The sequence below is a fragment of the Buceros rhinoceros genome, unplaced genomic scaffold (genome assembly GCF_000710305.1).
Source record: "Buceros rhinoceros silvestris isolate BGI_N320 unplaced genomic scaffold, ASM71030v1 scaffold17952, whole genome shotgun sequence".
Taxonomy (NCBI): domain Eukaryota; kingdom Metazoa; phylum Chordata; class Aves; order Bucerotiformes; family Bucerotidae; genus Buceros; species Buceros rhinoceros.
Window position 1 is genome coordinate 28968 of NW_010400901.1, and position 10010 is coordinate 38977.

The 10010-nt window shown below is 40.9% G+C and overlaps 1 protein-coding gene across 1 annotated transcript in view; it reads right to left on the reverse strand.

Annotated features, from left to right (window-relative positions):
- HTRA3 (HtrA serine peptidase 3) overlaps positions 1-10004 on the reverse strand; it is a 26821-nt gene extending 16817 nt beyond the window's left edge. Inside the window, exons 1-2 of the mRNA XM_010132088.1 lie at positions 9841-10004; positions 854-953 (exon numbers count right to left, since the gene is read on the reverse strand). The gene's annotated coding sequence lies outside the window, so the exon portion shown is untranslated. The remainder of the gene's footprint in view (positions 1-853; positions 954-9840) is intronic.
- Positions 10005-10010: the final 6 nt, after the last annotated feature.

Below are 10010 nucleotides of genomic sequence, written 5' to 3' on the forward strand. Positions count from 1 at the left end.
AAAGAATGGTAACTACATATGCAAAGATCTTAAACATCTTCAACAGCAACATTTGCTGAAAAGACTAATCACCAAGTGCATAAAGCTGTGTCTCAGAAAACCTGATTATCTTGATTTTGTGTGTTTAAAAAGCCTAAAAAAATTCTGCAAGAAATTCTTTAAGCCTGTGCAAAATTAGAGTACTCCAAGCAGAAAGGTATTCACATAACAGAATACATATAACATCTGCAGTAATTTGTTCTGGCAGGAGGTTGATTTGAGCACTCCGTGTTAAACCTGCATTCCAGGTTGTTCAATGTTGAACGTGCCACCTTAGCTTCAGTACACTGAGTATCGGTATGTTTTGGTCAGCAAATTTAGTACTTTTTTTTCCCTATCAGAACTCATTTCTGTGTTTAGATAGGTTACATCTGGTCAACATGCTACGTCTTAATGTTCTCCCTGCCAAAATAAAATCACCGCTCATTGAAAGGAGAATAAGCAACGAGGAGCTATGTTTTTCCAGTTTAACTTCTGAACTTTTTTCTTTTTTTTTTAACTCAATAATAAACATAATCCAACAAGCAACACATTTTAGTGAAGGCTGAAGAGACCTCCAAAAATGAGATAGACTTATTTTATGGCATACAATATGTATCATAAAGTACTGTAAAGACTGTAAGCCCCCCAGAATAGATCTACTACACAGGAACAAGACACAGAAATGGGTGGTTCTCTGGATAAATGTCTGTTCTCATGTTTCAGAGTATTTTGTGGACTTTGAGAATTCAAATTCAAAGTTACCACACTGGAAAAATCTTAGTGGACCTTCATTAAAAAATACAATTAAAACACAAAGAATTGGAAGTGTTACCTGAGGAAGAGTTCAATGTGCACAACTGCAGGCGCAATCTTTTCCACCACGTCTGCTATGAAGTTGAATTTGTATCTTGGGCTGCTGGACTGTAGGTGACCTATACTAGCAGAAAGAATTGGATATGTTAATAAGACAATACCCGTTTTTACCGAGTAGGTGAAGTAAGTATGCTTTGAATTGTTCCGTTTCTCCTACTGGGATAGTTTCTAAACAGGTATTGGAAAAAGAATCAAGAACATTAAGATTGTTCAAAACTTCTGTAGCATTTTGTTTGATCCTGTGAAAATGAGACATCAGCATCATTTGGTTCTAAGGTCTTTGATTTTCTTGGAAGACTACAAGCCTTCTCTGGGGTATGTTTCTCAGGACAACTACTAATTACTATCCTATGACCCTGTGCATTTTGGGTAGGAAGGGACCTCAGGAGATCGCCAGTTCAACCTCCTCCTCAAAGCTGAGTAAGCTGCAAGGGCAGACCAGGTCGCTCGAAGGCTCTGTTGAGGTGTGACTTGCAAACCTCCAAGAATGGAGGCCCTGAGAACTCTCTGGGCAACTTGACCCACTGCTTCACTGTCCTCTATGAGGTATCTAGTCTGAACCTCTCTTCTTGAGACTGTTTCAGCTCATGCTTACTGGCTCTTACCCTCCCAATATACACTAAAAAGCCTGGCTCATTACAACCTCCTCATGAGTACAGGAAAGTTGCTGTCAGGTCCTCCTGAAGCTTTCTCTTCTCCAGGATGAACAAGCTCAGTTCCCTGAGCTTCTTCTCACGGTAGATATGCCCAGACCCCCAAACATTCTCATGACCTTCTCCTGAACTCCTTCCAGTTTGTCAATGCCCTTCTTGTACTGAGGTGTCCAAAACTGGATGCAGTATTCTAGATGTGGTCTAACAAGGCCTGAGTGATACAATACAGTATTTGGGAACGGCATGTAGAACCCAAGTTAGGATTTTCTGAAGCAGACACATTAGAAACCTGCTGTAAATTACATCCTTTGCACCTAAAAAGTTTTGTGAATTCACATTTAAGCTGTCACAAGCAGCTGGACATAGCACTAGGTTACCAAACACTAAGCACTCTGATAAAAGCCAGTGTGGTACTACATTAAAGAGCACTATACACCATACAGTGTGTATATATATATACACACACACTACATATATTTATGAATACTGAATATAATTCTATGGAAAGAAGGTCTTAGAGAGGAAAAAAAGGCTCACAGCATCCTGGCGTCTCATATCAAAAACCATCCTGCTTGCGCTAGAACGTCATACTTTCTGCAGTCCCTAAAAAATGGGGACATATGAGCACATATGATAACCACATTCTAGAGGACACATCACCACTCTCAAACAGCAATCTTTCATGTTCACACCCTGATACTTTAAACAATGAGTTCTAGGGAAGGGAGTATAAATGGCCTGCATTCAGGTACAGCAATAACATTTCTGGTTTCTTCCAAATCTGGTGCCAGGAGATAAAATTCTTTTTCTGCCATTTAGTCAGGAGGAGGAGGCTCTAAGTTCTAATTTCTAAACAGTATCAACTCTTCGGAAGTGATTCTTTGCACTACCATGATTTGCTTGAGGTTCAACTCATGCTGAAGGATGAACTCACCCCACAGTAGTTCCTGAATACCAAGTCAACACCTGGTCTTGAGTGTTCCACATTAGCCAGTTTCTAGATCACATAACATTGAAATGAGTCCAGATACAGATTCTGTCTTTTGAAAGTATATACTTTTCCTTCATCAGCTGCCCTTTACTCAAGTCTTCAAAAACAAAGCAGGTCAGAGGCATCATACAAAAAGGAAATATGTACAGAAAAGATGAAGAACTTCAAAAGAGTTCTCATGCATTTCTGTATTCTTGTATTCTATATATATTCATGTATTCTTAATTAAAACACTTTTGACTAATCCTTATCTACAGTTGTTTTATCGACCATTAAACCTTGTAACTCCTAAATTACTTGGGATGAATATAAAGATTACAGCACAATGGTGTCTCACCTACAAAAAAGATGTCTCACTGATCAATTCTTTGAATGAATTAGTAAGTGGGTGACAGAGAACTAGTTGATGTAGTTCCTACAGTCTCCTGGAAAGCTTTCACAATAAAGTGTTAAAGGACCTACAAAGAGAGTGAGAGGCCTTACATTACCACAGTATCCAAAAGACCTTAAGCAAAGACAGAAACTTATGGAATGGACCCAACAGTGGTACCAAGGAAGAAAGTACTAAAGAAACCAGATCAAGACAAGTAGGCAGTTGTCTATAGAAGTCCGTGAGTTCTTTTTCCTGTTACTGGACATGAGGTTTACTTCTGAGAGGAAAGAAACCATGCTTACATTTAGCAAGCTAAATTTATATGATATGGTATAAACAGAAGGAACAACTTGGCAGGATTAGGTTTAGTCTATTATTTTTACGTACATTCTCACGCATTCTGAAAAATCCTGCTAACCAATTGTTTAAGTATTTAGTTTAAAAGGGACACTGCAAACACGAATTACAGAGAACTGTCACATCTAAGCACAATATACTGTTATTTATTTTATTTACTGGGCCACTGAAGATTTATCTTTCTTCAGTTCACAGGCAGCTTGCCTAACAATGCAGTCTCTTCTTTGAAGTGTACTACCATGACTTTGAATGCTTGCACAGGCAGCAGCATTCACTGATGGGGTATAATATTACCACTACATTTATCTTACTAGAAATGACTCCACATCTATGAACGACAGGTAGCTAGACCCTCAGTTGATGACCTAGCACAGAATTGGGGGGCAAGGCATGGTGAATGCAGGCTTTCAGTTTATGTAAATCAGCATAGCTCTATGTGAGTCAGGGCAACCAAATCCCTTCACATCTGCTGAGTGCTGAACTGTTCTGCCTATGCCAAATTGTCACAGCACTGCATATAGCCAAATGCAGAGGACGCCTGCCAAAACCCCTCAGTTTTGCACCACTACCCACTAGCCACCAGGGAAACATCATGGGTGGCAGTGGCTTTCCAGGTAAGATTTGTGGTAGGCAGAGAGAAAAAGTCTGAAAGAGGCAGTGGATGAAGGTAAACACAGAAAGAGTTGAAGAAAGTAAGACACAGCAATACAGAGAGGAGACTATAAAACTGAAGGAAAGCTTGTGTTCTTTCGATACCACAGTGAAAGCATTTATCAGTCTGAGTAGAAGTCCAGAACTCTCCACTGGGGTTAGAAGAGAACAATACTCAAACCTGAAGGTGAATCCAAATCTGCACTATATATTAAAGGGGAATCTGAAACAAAGGAGGATCAAGAATAAGAGAAATGCAAATCTTCTAAGAAAAGGTGTAACTGAAGATCTACTGGCCTGATTAGAGATGAGCTGTTCTTATAGTTGTCTGGTGGAGACTAAATACTGATGAAAACTGACTTACGAAGTTGAGGTGCTTACACAGAAACTGACCTCCCTTTAATAATTTTCCACAAGCTGGGAGTAAGGAGAACGTTTAAGTACATTATATGACGTGACAGGAACTCAAACTATGGACTTGGAAGATATAACTGCAAATTAACATTTACTCTCACTCATACAGACACATTTAAGGGAACTGAAAGGTTGGTTATTATTAATTACATTTGAATGCATAATTATTAAACTTGGTTTTCATCAGATGTTCTCAATATACTTTAAAAGGGAGAAACTGCAGCCTGAGAAACTGAAGAAAGAAACAACATCCAATGTTGTGTAAGTTGTATAAGGTCACCCTGAAAACATAACCTGTAGTAGCAGAATCAGGGCTTTATGCCAGACCTTCAGTCCATCCTTCAATTAGCAGTAGCTGGTAGACACTAGCTGCTGCTATTGTTCTTACTAAAACATAAAATGAAATAGGTGTCTTTTTCTTCCCCTCCTGCCCCCCCTGCCCTCCAGATACTCCTGCTGTCTTGCAGAGTTTCACAGCTCTCAGACCTCTGCTGGACTGAGAATGTGAAAGCTCTGAGTTTACAGCAGCTTTGTGTATTTTGAACCTGTTGACCCATTGAGATCTGCCACACAATTTCTTCAAAAGTTTCTCAATAACATCCATTATTTTCCACATTATTATTGCATGTTCAAAATCATCTTACACTAACCAAAGCTGATTTATCTCAGCAAAAAGCCATAATTTAATCTAATTAACTATCTGTTGTATAACCAAGATATCAAAGGTGTTCCACCCTGGTTGAACTTGAGGCATAAACAAATTTACACTGTATGAATCTTTTGCTGTCTACACATTTCTTAATCAAAAGAACTAGATTTTCCCAGTCTGCTCCATAGCCACAAATTGCCCAGGTTTTCAGCTAATCTCCCATCCTATAATTTCAATTAAGCAATTAGATCTTCAGAAGCTCTCCAGCTTCACAGAACACTGGATGTAAGTGCATAAAAGTCTGTTTTGTCAAATATGATCTTATGTTCCCAGTTCTATGGGCTCCAACTACACTGGATTTACATGGCTAAGTGTTTGTTGGGTAGGAATATCATTATCAGCTTAAGACTTCTCCCGGACCGGAGTATTATCTACAGGCTACGAGTTCATTTAACAGGGTTTTATTTACTTTCTTGCAGACACAATAGGCCCACTCCAATCTCATTAACACTGCTGCAAATCAGGAACAACTCTCAACAAATTTGTGGAGTTAACCTAGTATGAAGAGAACTGCAAAAAAGTTTCAGCAGAAATAAATCACCATAATCTCACTGCAGACAATCAAGCCAGAACAATTTACATTTGCAAAAGACTGAAAGTTTCTGAATATCTGCGAACTTACTCCCTGAAGAATTAAATCAAACTACATTGAATGCTTTCTTAAAGACAATACACTGTCTTAAAATCCACAACATTATGTTCATTAAAAATTTGTGAGCCTGGGAAACTCATTCTTTTAACGCTGTTCCCTCATGCCCCTTTTAAAAGCAGCTTCAGAAAAGATCTGTGTGTTCAGCAAAATTATTATGTCTAAGGGAGGACTTCAACCTGGAAGATCTGATCACCAGGGATAAACACTGTCTACTGTGCTTTCATGGAAAGAAATGAAAGACAAATAAAAGATTATAATGTCTCTGCTTAAAAAACAGAAACATCTGCTGGAAACATAGGTTCATGGGCAGCTTTTCTGATGAATTCAGCATTAAGATCAAGTTGCATAGCTGTGCACTGACCATAAAGCCTTGGTGAGTTTAATGCCACATTATGGTTCAGGCAACTTGTTTATACAATGGATGTCTACCGTGCACAGATGAAAACACTTTGGTGAACCAACACCAAAGTGGCTTTCTTGTGCAGAGCAGCAATTGTAACGTCCAGACAGAGACTGGCACAAGCCTTCCAGCACGGATACCTCACTGACTTCAGAGGCTTGTTATTCCTTCTTCCCAAGTGGCTACCATAAGCAGGCGCAATGAGAACACCTCTTTCCTGTTAGCTATCCTGTACAAAGCAGTGAGGTGCTATTCTCTGAATTATACATCAAACATGCTACAAGATTCATCCTTACCTGCAGGAACTCAAAACAAACTCAAACATAAGGAAAACAATCAGTAATGGAATGTGACTGGACTTTGCATTTCCAGCCAATACATCACATTGCATTTCCCTAAACACAGCTGGAGGCAGCTGTAAGACTTCAATGACAATACCAGTTAGGAGACTTCAGGATCTCTTACTGGCCCAGTTTCTCAGAAATGAGAGTAATGATATGCTCAGTTTTTACTCTGTCTTCAAGGTTATGTACAGGCACTCTCCAAACACCCCACATGGAAATGTGTTAGCACCTTCCTTTAAAAAAACCAGAATTATTTGTTTTCACATCCTAGGTGAGAAAACACAAGTCTTTCTACATCTGAACTGTCTTCACAGAAGCCATTATCAACACAATACTGCAGGAAGTTATTAACCACACTAAGAAAGTTGTATTGAGAAACTGTGAACAGCCCTTTGAGCAAGAAAGAGTTCGACATAAACCGGCCATAGATTGCAGGTGACCGTGCAAATCCTTTGAGTGAGGAGTTTTGACAATTTAATAGATCAGTATGTGGCATTGTTAAAACTTAAGTTTGCTGCAGTGAGAAACAGGGCTCTGTAAGAACAGCTCTTTGATGACAGAGCTTGTCTTCCATAAATGTTTATGCCATTAACACACTAGCCTGTAGTAACTTGTCTCTCACAGTAGATATCAGAAGGCAGGAAAAAGCTAGCTGCTTCAGAAGATTCTCATATTAAGGTATCTAGTGTTGAAAAGTAAAACCTAAATATTATTTGTAGCATATAGTTTAAATCTGTCTAGAAGTTCTGCAGATTGTTTCTATTAGTATCTCAGAGAAGTCTACTCAGATCACAGAATGATTTGGTTGGAAGAGATCTTTAAGAACATCGAGTCCAACCGTTATGGATGCATAAGGCTATGAGTAATATTTTTCAGGACAGGCATATTGAAGAACATCAGTGACAGAGTTCCTGTATCTCCATGCAGCACACACCTCCTTTAGGTTGCTGCATTTAGACCAAGCAATTTGGAATGCTGTTCTTCAAGCTAATCCAGGACTTTGACAAGGAAAAAAATAAAATTCTGTCAATTTTGGAATTATTGCTCAGTCATCTTGGGCCCATCTTTCCTCCCATACCTCCTGTATCCTTTACTATCCTTTTCTACTTCTTCATGCATCCTCATTCACCAGACTTCTATCACTAGGAATCCACAGCTAAGTCTTCTCAGCTCGTCACAGCAAGAATCTAACCTAGCATCAACACAAGCAACTGGAAACCGACAGGAGCAGACATTTCAAAAGCTGCTCATCGGGGTCATTGCATGTTCTGAAAATGGCCTATGTCACTCTGTGTACAGCTACTGTTATCTGAGATTGTTTTAATGTATGTATGGTTAAGTAAAAATGGATTTCCTTCCTAAATAGCTCAGCCCTTTGCACTCTGAGTCGTCTAAGGGCAGGTTTGTTTCAAGAACAGGGAAAAGAAAGAAAATCAACAGTAATTTTAAACTGACAACTTTCTTCTAAACCTCTCATTACAGCCATTGCATGTTTTTATTTAAAAAACAAAACAAAACCATAAGTGAGTTCTATTCCTGGCTCAACCACCAACTCAGTCTGACCTTGGGACAAGACACTTGGTTGCTTTGAGATTCAGTTTGTGCAGCTGTAGAATTGAATAAAAAAAGTTTAAAACTTAACAGAGAACCAGATGCTTCATCTAAGCTGAGGTTGTCTGGGACAAAAAAAAAAAAAGCCAAAATAAAGTGAAGACCAGAATAGTTGCTTGGCAAAAAAGAAAATGTTACCTCTACCTCACAGTTCCAAATTCCTAAGCCTATTAACAGTAGATTCAGGAGGATTACTTGAAGAAAATGTCATCTATACCAAACCCCAAGCACTCAGTAAGCCCTTAGATGCAGGCTAGCTCACTCATATGGTTAAACCTTCTGATACCTTCACATGCATTGGTTCCAGGAATACTAAAGAAGCTAATGGGTGCTGATGTGAAAGGAAGAGGCAAACAGCACTTTATAGCTACAAAGTACAGGAGTGAGTGATCCTTGCAACTCCAGGCTGGCATCTAGAGCAATCCTCTGCTCTGACAAGATACTCCCAGGAGTATCATTTGACCTCCTCCCACTCTGCACCACAGTTTATCATCTCTCATGGGCAGGATGTAAGAAAAGTCCCCTATTCATAGACAAGCTACAACAGTAGCCCTTCTCCCTCTCACCTGTCCCAATAATTTGGCAATTTTGCTATCTATGAAAACAGGATGGTTAGTGGTTCACCTGACATAATGGAAACACTGATGCATGATTTAAAACTCTATTATGCATATCACTTTTCTTTCCAGGAACACTGTAAGAAAGGTAGCAAAACACAAATTTTTAAAATAATTATCAGTAACTACGTGAGACGATATTAGCAGCATTATCACTTCCACAAAGTGACTCATTTTAATACTAAAATACCAACTGCAGAAAATTTAGTAATCACTTAAGTGAAACTATCAAGCCTGAAGTTGCCATAGCATATCACAATATCTGAGCAAAGGCTCGAACACATCATTTCGTATCATGAGTCTGATGTCAATATTTTAGACTGTAGAGGAGGTTTGCAGGCATTTTTTTCCCATTTTAGACTCTGCAGTAGACTATAAAACTTCTTGTGCAACCAATACAGGCAAAAGACTATGCTGTAGCTGGTTCATGCAGTACTTGGCACCTTTTCTGCCCTGTTTTAGCTACATGGCTTTAACAGGCAATTTTCTGCCTAGAGCTGCCTGTCAGGTGAACCCAATTAACCTCCCATACACCAGCAGGGAAGGCCGCAGAGCACAAGCCTTCCTGGGTGCTCACGCTGCTTATACGGGCCACGGTACTCAGGATCTACAGTGGAACCTGCACAGGTGATGCCACCGAAATGCCTCAGCAGCGAGTGCCACCGTTACAAAACAAACGCAGCGTTGGCAGGATGAGAGCAACTTTGTACCGCTGCCCTGCGAGCACACCTGGCCTCGAGAAGGGATGACAGCCGAGGACACAACTGCTGCCCTGCCCCAACAGCCTAACACCCTCCTCCGAACCCACGTTGTCAAGTGCATTCGCCACCTGCTTGCAGCAGTGACATGCACAACAACGAGGTGCCCACGGCCATGCCACTGATGGGAAACTTTCCCAAACCTCAGCCCGAGGCCTCGAGCCTCCGCTGAGAGTCCAGGAGCATTTCTACCGTTCACAAAGGACCCGAGCACCCCTTCCCTGCACCACAGTGATCACTGGCAGCCAAGGCAAGGTGCCTTGGCCTTGTAGCCTCTTGCGCTCCCTGGAGCCACCCAGTCTTCCCAGGTCACTGAAAATCAGGAAAACCATTTTTCTCAGCCTGGAAACCCGTACACCCCTCCACTGCCCACCCGCCACCCTCAGCCCCACGGGCTGTCCCCACCATGCTCCTACCCGATTCACAGGCTCCCTTCTGGACCTGGGCGACGGCGGGCAGGCCGTGCTGCAGCGCCTTGCGGCTCACCGCCTTCAGCTGGCAGATGTTGTCGTAGGTCCGGCCGTCGCTGCCGCACACCTGGGCGCTGAGCTTGCACTGGCAGACCCCCTTGGCGAAGCGCTTGCCC